Genomic DNA, 13,058 nt, shown 5'->3' with positions numbered 1-13,058 from the left:
AGTACACTAAACTTCCTGGCTACCTTAGATGTCACAGTACAATCCCTAAAATATCACAAGAGTTGCTTGTGAGATAAGCTAATTTTACTCTAATGGTGATAATGTGTTGTTGTAGTACTAATCCTGGTCAGTGCAAGAATGATAGTTCAGACACTTGGTGCATATGCTGGCTGAAGAGTGAAGCTACCATCCACGGGAATTTGACTGAATGCTATGACAGAATCCTGTCTGAATGCAAGGCTGAAATGTCAGGTGAAAGATGCAAATACATGATCCACACTTGCGACTGGTTACAAAATGAATTGAGAAAATAGGTCTAGAGCAGAAAAGTGACATGGATGTGTATTAGCCATAATCTTACTGAATGTCAGAGCAGGATCAAGATGCCAAATGGCCTGACTGCTGCTCCTAGTTCTTATATTTTAATATACACCTGCAGACTCTTGCCCCCATGAAATAAACAAAGTGTTGCTTACCTAAAACAGAATTAGTACTTTCAACAATGATTAAAGAACCATAGAACACTACAGCACAGAAAACAGGCCATTCAGCCCTTCTAGTCTGTGCCAAAACTTTATTCCGCTAGTCCCATTGACCTGCACCCAGTCCATAACCCTCCAGACCTCTCCCATCCACGTACCTATCCAATTTATTCTTAAAACTTGAGTGAGCCCACATTTACCACATCAGATGGCAGATCATTCCACACTCCCACCACTCTCTGAGTGAAGAAGTTCCGCCTAATGTTCCCCCTACACCCTTCCTCTTTCACCCTAAAGCCATGTCCTCTCGTATTTATCTCTCCTAATCTAAGTGGAAAGAGCCTACTCCATTTACTCTGTCTATACCCCTCATAATTTTGTAAACTTCAATCAAATCCCCCCTCATTCTTCTACGCTCCAAGGAATAAAGTCCTAACCTGTTCAATCTTTCTTTGTAACTCAACTCCTGAAGATCCAGCAACATCTTAGTAAATCTTCTCTGCACTCTTTCAATCTTACTGATATCCTTCCTATAGTTAGGTGACCAGAACTGCACACAATACTCCAAATTTGGCCTCACCAATGTCTTATACAACCTCACCATAACATCCCAACTCCTATACTCAATAATTTCATTTATGAATGCCAGGATGCCAAAAGCCTTCTTTACAACCCTGTCTACCTGTGACACCACTTTTACAGCGTATTCACAGAATTATGTATCTGAACTCCCACATCCCTTTGTTCCTCCGCACTCCTTAGTGCCTTACCATTTACTGTGTATGTCCTACCTTGATTTGTCCTTCCAAAATGCAACACCTCACACTTGTCTGCATTAAATTCCATCTGCCATTTTCTGGCCCATTTTTCCAGTTGCTCCAGATCCCTCTGCAAGCTTTGAAAGCCTCCCTCACTGTCCACAACGCCTCTAATCTTAGTGTCATCAGCAAATTTGCTGATCCAATTTACCACATTATCATCTAGATCATTGATATAGACAACAAACAACAATGGTCCCTGCACAGATCCCTGAGGCACACCACTAGTCACAGGCTTCCAGTCTGAGAAGCAATCATCCACTACCACTCTCTGTCTTCTACCACACAGCCAATTTCAAATCCAGTTTACAACCTCTCCGTGGATACCTAGTGTCTGAACCTTCTGAACTAACCTCCCATGTGAGACCTTGTCAAAGGCCTTACTGAAGTCCATGTAGACAACATCCACAGCCTTTCCTTCATCTACTTTCTTGGTAACCTCCTCGAAAAACTCTACAAGATTCGTTAAACACGATATTAAAAACTCTACAAGATTCATTAAAAATGCATTATGAGATTCAAAACAGATAAAGTCAAATTTCCCATGACTTATTGGCTAGATGAAAGCAAGGGGTTGGATTATAAAACTCAGTGCAAGTATACATCAGTCAAAGACTGCATGAAGCACCTGGATTAAATAACTTCCTCAGCAGAATTCATTTTGTTTCCTTTGCAAGTAAGTACTTCTGCCCTCCACATCTAGATTTAATTTTAATTTTCTCTCCACAGCAGATGCCTGTGCTTGATTTCCTCAGAGCAGAACATTAAATTAATTGCAAGGAAACATTCAGCCTTTTAGCTGAAGCTAGCAGCTTTCAAGTAGATGAAAACATATTCAATTCTCATTACAGTTTGCTAGTGTAACAAAGACAGAGGCAAGATCCATAAAATAGCTTATTGAATTTTGAACCATTTCATACATATATGTACAAAATCTAACATGATTGAATCAATTTGATACATCACATTAATAAGAAAAAATACAATTGTATTCATAAATTCTTTGAACATTTTTTTTCTGTAATTTTGATGATATTACAAGTTATACATTGACCTGATATTCTTTTTTTGGGAAAAAGACCAAATAACAATTTTACAAAAATGTTACATCAGGAAGGAAAAGGAGACTGAGCAGGAGCTTCTCGGCAGCTTAAATGTATTTGCAAATTCATGCAGAAACCAGGCCAATGTTCACAGCCATTGCTTTGCCATAACCGAATCCGTCAACTTTTATCTCACTGGAGTCAGGAACTCATGAACTTTAGTGTTGTGATCTCACTATGAGGTCAATTTTTCATTATCTCAACACTGCTGCATGTTAATTCAATTAACCTATCTCTTTACCTTACAAATCAGGCTTATTTTTATATTAGTGTTTTGAGGTATCACATTCTATGAGTCTGGAGAGACTCCAAGATAACAGCACTGATTATTGCGCAGTATTAATATTTAATTGCTCCAGGAAAATTGGAAGAACCTTGGCACAAGGATAAGAGCTAACATTTAGTAAATAATCCTACGCTGTTTTCCACTATACATTAGTTACAGCTGATAGTTGTGATGCACTATCCCAGCTGACAGTGCCCAGCACAAACAGGATTCAACAGTTTTGTTATAAAGTTTCAAAATTAGCAAAAAATATGTTCAAATATAACTGCCCTTTCATTGGCTATGTTAGAACTTTATTTAAATGTAAGTTCTACTCACTTAATCTTTTCATATTCATTTTACTGCTAAGAACATAATCTGATGAAGAACAGAAAGAGAGTGGATGACAAAGGAAGCAAATCATAGGAAAGGGGAAATTAATGGGAAGAGAAGAGAAAATGGACAGTGACAGATGAAAGAAAATAAAGAGGGGATGGGGCCAAAGTCAAGGGCTCTTCTTTCAGGAAAGGCGGCAGAAAGAGTTACTCAGTTGTGGGCATGTTATGTTGGTGCCAGAAGCACGGTGATGCTTGTGGGCTGCCCCCAACACATCTCGGACTGTGTTGGTCAATAATGCAAAACAACACATTTCACTGTAGGTTTCGATATTTTGATGTACATGTGAAAATAATGCCAATCTTTTAAAAAGTCAGAACAGCAGATGATGTAAAGATGGGGGAAAATATGCGCACAAAGTGAGAGAGAGATGGGAGGCAGAGTACCAGAATAAAGTAGAGATCAAGAACTGAGTACAAATTTGAACTCTGGAAAGTAGGGGCAGACAAGGGTACTATATGCATTGGAGAGGTGGAAGAAGAGAACCAAATAGAATGGATTAAATGAAAGAAATTTATATCTGAATTGACAAGGAAGCAATAAAACAGTAACAAAATGAACAGCAGTGGATGGAAAAGAGAATGGAAGGCTCATCCTAAACAGGGTCTTCACAAACTCTGTCTCATGTGATGAGATAGAGGTCTCAAGAATTTCCTCATTCTTGCCTTATGTCCATCAGGAGCTAAGTCCTCTGGAAAAAAGTCACCATTAAACCCACAGACAAAAGGGGTGCCATTGTAATGTGGTGTGCTCACCTCTACCTTGCTGTGGCCATGTGGTAACTCTCAGACACCTCCTCTTACTTACCCCTTGAAAAGGACCCCACTCAGCACCATCAGAAAATTGTCTCTGACACCATCACTAACCTCTTCAACTCTGGAGAATTCCCATCCAATGCTACCAAACTCATAGTTCCCTAATCCCACACAGTTTGTCTCCTATCCAAGATCCACAAACCTGACTATCTAGGCAGGTCCACTGTCTCTCCCCACTGAACTCTTGTCTGCCTAAGTGGACTCCATTCTATCCCCCATAATTCAATCCCTCCCCACCTACAACTGCGACACTTCACATGCCCTCAATCTCACAACTATTTTCAATTCCCTGGCTCTGACCGCCTCATTTTCACCATGCATATCCTGTCCCTATACACTATCCCCCATCATGAAGTCCTTAAAGCTCTCCGCTTCTTTCTGGACAACAGACTCAACCAGTTCCCCTCCACCATCCGGCAGTACTGGTCTTCACACTCAACAGTCTCCTTCGGCTCATCCCACTTCTCCAAACTCAATTTATCTCTAACTTCCACCCTGTCCTTAAATTCACTTGGTCCAATTCTGACACCTCTCTCTGCTTTCTTAAACTCCCTGCCTCTATATTTGAAGACAAACTATCTACCGACATCCTTTATGAATATACTGATTACCACAGCTATCTTAGCTATACCTTCTCCCACCCTGTCCCGTGTAAAAATGTCCCCTTTTCTCAGTTCCTTTGTCTACACTACATCTGTTCCTAGGTTGATGCTTTCCCTTCCAGGACATCAGCACTCTCCCCATCTTCCTTCTGCCATAACAGGGACAGAGTTCCTCCTGTCCTCACCTACCTCCCTATGAGCCTCTGCATCCAACTCATCATTCTCCGCAACTGCTGCCATCTTCAGCAGGATCCTACCACCAAACGCATCTTTACCTCCTCTTTCTGCAGGGATCGTAATTCCCTTGTTTATTCGACCCTCCCCATTAATCTCCCTCCTGGCACATATCCCTGCAAGCTACACCTCCACTTTATCTGCCAAAAGCAGAATTTCCTGCGGCCAACCATTTTAATTCCTACCCTCAGTCCTGTTCTGACATGTCCATCCATGGCCCTCACTTTTGCCACTATAAGGCCACTCTCAGGGTGGAGGAGCAACACCTTATATTCTGGAGTAGCCAGTTTTTACAAGCCAGTTGATAGCAGTCAGAACAATGGCTGTTGTCACCTTTTTCCAGTTAGACAATAGACAATAGACAATAGGTGCAGGAGTAGGCCATTTGGCCCTTCAAGCCAGCACCGCCATTCACTGTGATCATGGCTGATCATCCACAATCAGTATTCAGTTCCTGCCTTATCCCCATAACCTTTGATTCCAGTATCTTTAAGAGCTCTATCCATCTCTTTCTTGAAAGCATCCAGAGACTTGGCCTCCACTGCCTTCTGGGGCAGAGCATTCCACATATCCACCACTCTCCGGGTGAAAAAGCTTTTCCTCAACTCCGTTCTAAATGGCCTACCCCTTATTCTTAAACTGTGGCCTCTGGTTCTGGACTCACCCAGTTATGGCAATCAATCGTAATTCCTGTCCCCCATTTTCTGGGATGAAAGCTCACCTAAATGTTCTCAGTGGTGTGAGCCTACCTGGAATGTTTGAAAATGGAACATTCCAGAACTCTGCATTTTCTATTTGGACTAATGCTGAAAGTTTTTGTTGGCAATCACAGTGAGTGCGATGAGAATGATGACTGATATATCTATTTATTTAGCTATTTAAAGATACACCAATGAGCTGCCCACTTAATTAACCCTAGCTTAATCACAAGAGAACTTATAATGACCAATTAACCAACTAACCTGTATGTCTTGGGAACATGGGAGGAAACTGGAGCACCTGGAGGAACAACATACACAGTCATGAGGAAAGCATACAGACACCTACTTGAGCCCTACTACTTTATCAGTTCTTTGTGGGTTTGGGCCAACTTTTGAGCAACTAACACAGCCGGTCAGTTTTTGCTAGCTTCCAGACATTATTTGAAGAAATAATGACAAGTCAGGTTATACATGCATTATGAAAATGGTACTAATATTGCTGCTGGTGGCTTTATCTTAGGCAATCCAAAATTATATTCTAAAATTTTCTTTGTTGACTTGGGAAATGTGCCTGTCAGATAAAAATTCTTACCTTGACTAGTAGCTAGTACATCAGTGAAATCAAGTGTACAAATCTTGAAGAAAGCGATCAGACACTAAAGATTATATGAAACAGTTATGAAATAATGTTATTAGGGTCTGTACAGAGGAAATTTGTTGGCAAATGGAAGAGTGTGCGGCTGTTATTTATAGCTCAATGAAAATTCGAAATCCAATCCAGGGAGTGAATCCTCCACAGCAATGTAATGGCAACTTGAGAAATAACTGCACATTTCAGTCTGATTGATGCTCACAGCTGCTCCATCTGGATTCTTAACATTGTTGGAAATCTAGAAGATAAATGCAATAATACTTTTCACTGGCACTTCTAACTGTGGCATTCAGAATCCAATTGAGGAACACAGACCACTTGCATAGCATATGTTTAAATCTCCAAAGACAGTAACTGTTTGAACAGTCAGCAGAAGTTACCTGTTGTGCCCTAATCCCCGAGGAGTGTACTTCTGATTGAAAAATAAATCTTAAGAATACTGCAGTGAGCATTTCCATTTCCCAACTTGCTTTTTTTGTTTGTTAAGCAAAAAATGAATGGTACACATCATTTCCTTAATTCTGATGTTCCTTTCGGAGTAACATTGTCGAATGCATAGTGCAGACCATCAGCTAGGAAGTCCTCAGCTGCACAGGAACAAGAGAACAAGCCAGTCATCACAATGATCACAATTAGTTTTATATTAGTGAAGAGAATTCACTGCAGCCCTGTAAGATCTGGCAGCAATTTGATTCAGGTGGTACCGATGAGAAGCACAAGCGATGGAAAAAGCATCACATTTGTGACAAGTCCTGAATTCTACCAGATTCAGTACCATTGTAGTTATTGGGACTAAATGAGGTGTTAAGCAACTTAGCAAGTAAATTAAGATATTTGACATTAAAATAAACCTGTTTGTAGGGTTGTTCACCAAGCCTGGAAGTTAGGTCGCAAACGTTTCATCACCAGTCGAGGTGACATCATCAGTGCGCAATTGAGTGTTGTTTCTGTGGCATGCTCATGTTTATATTGGTCTGACTTATTGTTCTGATCGTTTGGCTGATGCACTGGCCACTAGTCTTTGCTGGGTCCCAGCCAACCAGATAGCTTAGTGATTTCTGCAGAAATAACACTCAATTGCTCACTGATGGTGTCACCTCAACAGGTGATGAAACGTTTGCGACCTAACCTCCAGACTCAGCAAACTACCTACAAACAAGTTCATTTTAGTATCAAATATCTTAATTTATTTGACTAGTGTGGAACTACGGACAACTTAGTGAACAAAATTCCCTCAAACAATATTTTTATTGCCCTGACAGACAAATGCTGAGCTACCTTTATCAAATGCAACCTTACAACACTGCATTGCTTCCATTATTGGATCTCTTGCCATTTGATTTTGTCCCTGCCACAGAAGGAAGATTTAAATCATTTTTACGTGTGTGGTTAATATAGTTTCATCATTCATCTCCTTGACAAAACTAATGAAGGTAGAGTGCATTCTGTCCCCTGAGGTAAAATTGCTGAGATTTGACAAGAATTCGTCACATCAGACAGGACTAAAACCCCAGCCACCGAACATAATTGTTGATACTGAGATTTTGTCTTCTACTCCTTTTGCTTACTGCACCAGGTAAGTTCTCATCTCTTGTCACAACCTTTTGATGACTGAAGGAATTAAGTTTTAAGAATTAATCATGACTCAAGTTGGTTCAGTCTGTAAAATCTGGCAACGAACACAGTCCAGAAATATAGCAGAAATTGGAGCTTTTTGCACTGGTTGTCTGCCAGCAATCTTTGAATATGAAAAGGACAACTTCCTAAGAATGGCTAAGAGACATTTGACATAAAGTTGGTTAAGTGATTTTTCAGCTGCCCTTGAGACCAACCCAGCAAGGTGATAGATCACTATCCAAATGATACACACACTTATTTCAGGAACCTTACTGTCCAGCTTACTGCACAGGGCAAAATGAGCATTGACTCAATCTACACAAACTTCCTCAGCTGTTATCTCAAGGTTAGTGTACAACAAATACATTTTAAAACAATTTAAAACTATTCGTATGAAGGTAACAGAGACGCAAGGTTGCTTCTCCTGATCATTTAGCATCCTCTTCAGTTGACCACTTTTTTGGATCCCTCAGCCCAACCTGGACAACACTACTTCCACCCTGTTCTGCCCACCCACTACCATCCCAGTGAATCATATACAGCCATCTACTGGTAAAGCAAGTGGAGCTGCTGGTGGAGGCTTGAAGCTCACAAGCAGTTCACTTGAATAACACTAACCCTAATTCAAATTCAGTCGTCAGGACTGGAGAGCACACTCCATGTTTGTCACGCATTTCAGACCCAAAACAGGCTGAAATTATTTTACCCCTCATATTTTCCTCTGCTTAGTACTTTGATAAGAATAAGTAAGTCAATTATTAGTGCCTCTTTTATAATAAGAGAAAATATTGAAAGCTTTCCTACAGATTTCTTTTACTGGCAGACATTAATAAAACACATCACAGTAAATGTTTTGATTTTGCCATTTTGGATTTAGTTCTTTCACTGCCTAATAAATGTGTGCGACTGGATGAAACTTAGATAGAATTGGTCACACAGATTATTGCAGAGAAGACAGGTAGTGGTAATCCCTAACAAATTCCTGGGCAATGTAAAGATATGAGGAAGTAACTTCAGAAAATAAAGTGGAGTTTAATAATTTAGTAGAAATGGTTTAGAAGATGATGCGATGTTCTGATCTTCAAGACAAGAATTCCCTCTTAATGTTTCCATATAAATAGCATTGCTGTGTTATATCCTTGTGTGCAGAATCATTTAAAGCACCAGCCTTCAAATTTCATGTGTGATCTCAGTGCTTTATGATGCTCTCCAACACTGTATTTGAAGCATATTCTCAGCATAGCTTTTAAGGTATCCATTTTATAATAATTGTTGCATAACAGGAAAATGTGGGCTCCAGTGAGGATTCCCCACTACCTGTGCTCTAGAAGATATTACACATCCTCTGTAATTCCAGCCAACCAAAACCACAATAATTTTGGCTGAAGATCTGAAGAACAGTGTGGCTGGCGATTGCAATCCATCAGGAACACTACTGTTAATGACTGCCAGCTAGTTCAGTTTCCCTTGTTTCACTCAATGCAGATTAGCACAGAAAATGTTGCTGACAACAATCAAATTACCACCCTCGAATATGGTAACGAGGTGGTTGCTGTGTTGTTTGCCAGAGAAAGGAATTGTCGATGCTCACAACAACCACCCCTTGCTTTTCCCAGAAAGCGAGATCTGCAATTCAGGATATTTGATTGATTGAACGTCATTGGTGTCAGTTTTGATTCACCTCACCTGGCTTGGAAGGAAAGTGAGAACTTATTGCCCCATCAGTTCAGATAGTGCAGGTAACACCATTTTGGAGGAGTTTACCACCAGATGACCAATACACTTGTCTAATTAAGGTACTTGATCTTCTTCAATATAGCAATCAGGACATAGTGACATAAATATGATTTGATGACCATTTGAGATAGGAACTGACTGGAGTTCTGGTTTCACAAGGAATGGGATACAGGCCCAGTTAAGATTTTACTGATTGTCCTAGAAGCCCTCTCATCCTATACAATTGCCACTATAACCTGATGACTACCTACTTTTGCTTCCTTGATGAGCCAGTATTGAAGCACTTCGGAAAGAGTGCAACCCTAAAGAGTTGCATTCATTTCTAATTTCACTCTTGAAAAAAGGACTGAATTTGTGCATTATTACTTCGCTTGCTGTCTGTATATCATATGGCCCAGATCACCGCTGAACTACATCAACGTTGCACACTTACCTAGAGTATAAACCTGCCAGCCAAGAACAAAGTTTTTCAGTTTTGATGCTTTTGATAGTCAAAAACTTTATAGAACTATTGAAAATAGAATACTTTTAATTATAAATCAGAGCGGCATGGTAGTGAAGTGGTTAACGCTATGCTTTACAGTACCAGCGACCCGGCTTCAATTCCCATAGCTGCCTGTAAAGAATTTGTACATTCTCCCTGTGACTGCATGGTTTCCTCCGGGTGCTCCAGTTTCCTCCCACATTCTAAAGACCTACAGGCTGGTAGGTTAATTAGGCAATTATGAAATTGTCCCGTGACTAGGCCAGGATTAAATCAGGGGATTACTGGGCGGTGCGACGTGAAGAGCCTACTCTGAGCTGTATGTCAATAAATAAATTTAAAAATATAACGTCTCAAAGAAATAATACCAGCAAAAATAATGAAAAATCTTAAATATTTGCAAACATTAATACAAATACAAATAATTGTTAAAATGGAACTTAATTTTTTCTTTCCTCCTCACAGCCATCAAATTTCATTGACATGGTCAAACTCAGAAGAACAAATACCCCTTTTACCAGGTTTGCACCAGTAGTTAGATCTTCCACCTTGATAGTTGGGGGAATTTAAAATAAAATTACTGATTACATGTGAAGTAAAAAAAACCAGGGTTCAGGAATAGTTACCATGATGCTGCACTGTTATAGTACAAGGGGTGATAGATAAGCTTGTGGCCTACGGTAGAAGGAGTCAGTTTTAGAAAACCTAGCACATTTATTTTTCCTACGTTTACACACACAGTCCAGCGGTCGTGGAGCGTACAGATCCCTTCTTTGTAGAAGTCGGCGTCTTGGACCTCCAGAAAGTGGTCCACAGCAGGGGTGATTGATAAGTTCTTGGCCTAAGGTAGAAGGAGATGAGTTATACAGCTCTCGTTACATGCACGTGCAGTTCAACTCTTTGAGTGATTATGCAGAAAGTTTGAAATTAATAACATGCAAAATGCTGGAGGAACTCAACAGGCCAGGCAGCATTCTTGGAAAAGAGGACAGTCGCTGTTTCGGGCTGAGACCCTTTGGCAGGACTGGAGAAAAGAAGCTGAGAAGTAGATTTAAAAAGTGGAGGAGGAGAGAGTGATAGGTAAAACCTGAAGGGATGAAGTAAAGAGCTGGGAAGTTGATTGGTGTAAAAGATACAGGGCTGGAGAAGGGGGAGTCTGATAGAAGAGGACAGAAGGCCATGGGAGAAAGAAGAGGGGGGAGGAGCACCAGAGGGAGGTGATGGCCGGGCAAGGAGATAAGGAGAGATGGAAAAGGGGATGGGAAATGAGCAAGAAGTCGGGGGGAAGAGGTGGGCATTACTGAAAAATTTGAGAAATCAATATTCATGCCATCAGGTTGGAGGCTACCCAGACAGAATATAAGGTGTTATTCCTCCAACCAAAATATACTGGTCCCAATGTGTCCCAATTAATCGGAATCCACTTTATATCTAACTTTGACTCAAGCCAATTGTATTCTTCAAGAATATAGATGGTTAAGTGAGCGAGCAAGAATGCAGAAAAATGTGAAGTATCCCCTTTGGTTGAAAAATTTGGGGTAGCACGATCACCACAAGCGACCCGGGTTCATTTCGTGCCACTGGCCATAAGGAGTTTGGACATTCTCTCCCTGAACACGTGGACTGCCTCAGAGTGCTTCAGTTCCTTCCCACAGACCAAGGACATACCGGTTGGTAGGTTAGTTGGTCATTGTAAATTGACGCATAATTAGGCTAGGGTTAAATCAGACCTTGCTGAACAGAGTGGCTCAAATCACCGGAAGGAACCATTCCACGCAATATCTCAATAAGTGAATAGCTAGGTAGATAGACAGGTAAGTAAATAGATTTTCTAGTTGTAATATTTTTATTCTAATGTCTACTGCTTTACATTTCACCATGTTCCATAACTTCATCAAATTCTTGCACCAAGTGAATTAAGCGCATGGAATACAGGAAACCATCAAACAGAAGTCCCTGTCAGTACTAATGTGTCACATCAACTTTTTGTCTGAGTATACGTATGAGAGGGAAATTAGGATAACTTCTGATGCAGAATCATTGTCAAAAGAGATTAAGACCACAATAGATCGTTTAACAAGGAGCGATTAATGTGAATCATGATGAGGGAGGAGTCTTTTCTATCACACCATTTTGTGCTAACCTTTTTCAGTATCAATCACTTGAAACAAGCTCAGTTCCTCACAATGACGATACATCAAAAAAATTAATGAGATCATCTGCATAAAATGCTATTGACACTTAATTTTACACTAAACTATGGCATCTGGAATAAAAATACGAACAAAGCAATTTATTCCCATTTAATGTTTTTCCAACCTTATTATTTCATAAGAAAAGCAAATATTTGATTTGATTGTTACCAATAAAAAGATAAAATTGCGTAACATTGCTCAGCTTGACTATTTGAAGTTAATGCAGGGGAATTGAACTGGGCTTGCAGCAGAGCTAGTATGTTACATGTCTGTGTTTCATTGCTTCTGTAACGAGAGGCTATAAATTCACCTAAGTGCTATGCACTTAAAATTTTACCTTTCAGCTTAGTAATATTCCACTATCCTGTTAAGTATTTTCAAAAGCAGTTTTAAAAAATGAACTAACCTTTAATGAATATATAGCCAGTCAGAGCTTGAGCAATATAATATCAAAAGGCATAAATACTATATTTGAGTAATATTCTGGAAAATTTAAGTTTTGATAGCTACATGAAGTGCTGATAACTGAGGCTGAAATGAAAAATAGAAAATTAATTTCCAATTTCCAAAGGCCTATTGCATCTACTGCCCCCACACACTGAATGCTCCTTTCACTCCTCAGCTGTCTTTCTTTTGGTTATCTGCTGGGGATTAGACGTCATTGGTAATCAACATGAATGGAACAAAGGGTGAGTTTTATTTTATTATGGTATGATAACATGCACACTTACAGATCGTGCCTTGAGAGCGTCATTTGAATTCATCTATTTGTCAGCCTGAAACGGTGCTTCATTTAAGTTGACTGATAAGTATTTACAAAGTAATCCATATGTTTGTGACACATAATCTGCCCAAGCCCTTTTAAACAAAGCTGTCACACCCACTGCCCAGATAATTGAGCCATTATGATACAGAATGAGGCAATTTGCCCCATCAATTCAATGATGGCACTCTGTA

At 39.9% G+C, this 13,058-nt stretch overlaps 1 long non-coding RNA gene across 3 annotated transcripts in view; it reads right to left on the bottom strand.

Annotated features, from left to right (window-relative positions):
- The window catches only part of LOC134349047 (uncharacterized), a 39,942-nt gene extending 33,822 nt beyond the window's left edge, over positions 1 to 6,120 (bottom strand). For all 3 annotated transcript variants that reach the window (XR_010018569.1, XR_010018571.1, XR_010018570.1), the window contains exons 1-2: positions 6,009 to 6,120; positions 5,678 to 5,714 (exon numbers count right to left, since the gene is read on the bottom strand). This is a non-coding gene — a long non-coding RNA (uncharacterized LOC134349047). The remainder of the gene's footprint in view (positions 1 to 5,677; positions 5,715 to 6,008) is intronic.
- Positions 6,121 to 13,058: the final 6,938 nt, after the last annotated feature.

Source organism: Mobula hypostoma, chromosome 7 (genome assembly GCF_963921235.1).
Source record: "Mobula hypostoma chromosome 7, sMobHyp1.1, whole genome shotgun sequence".
Lineage (NCBI taxonomy): Eukaryota > Metazoa > Chordata > Chondrichthyes > Myliobatiformes > Myliobatidae > Mobula > Mobula hypostoma.
The sequence above is the reverse complement of the archived record's forward strand: the minus strand, read 5'-3'. Positions and strand labels throughout refer to the sequence as shown.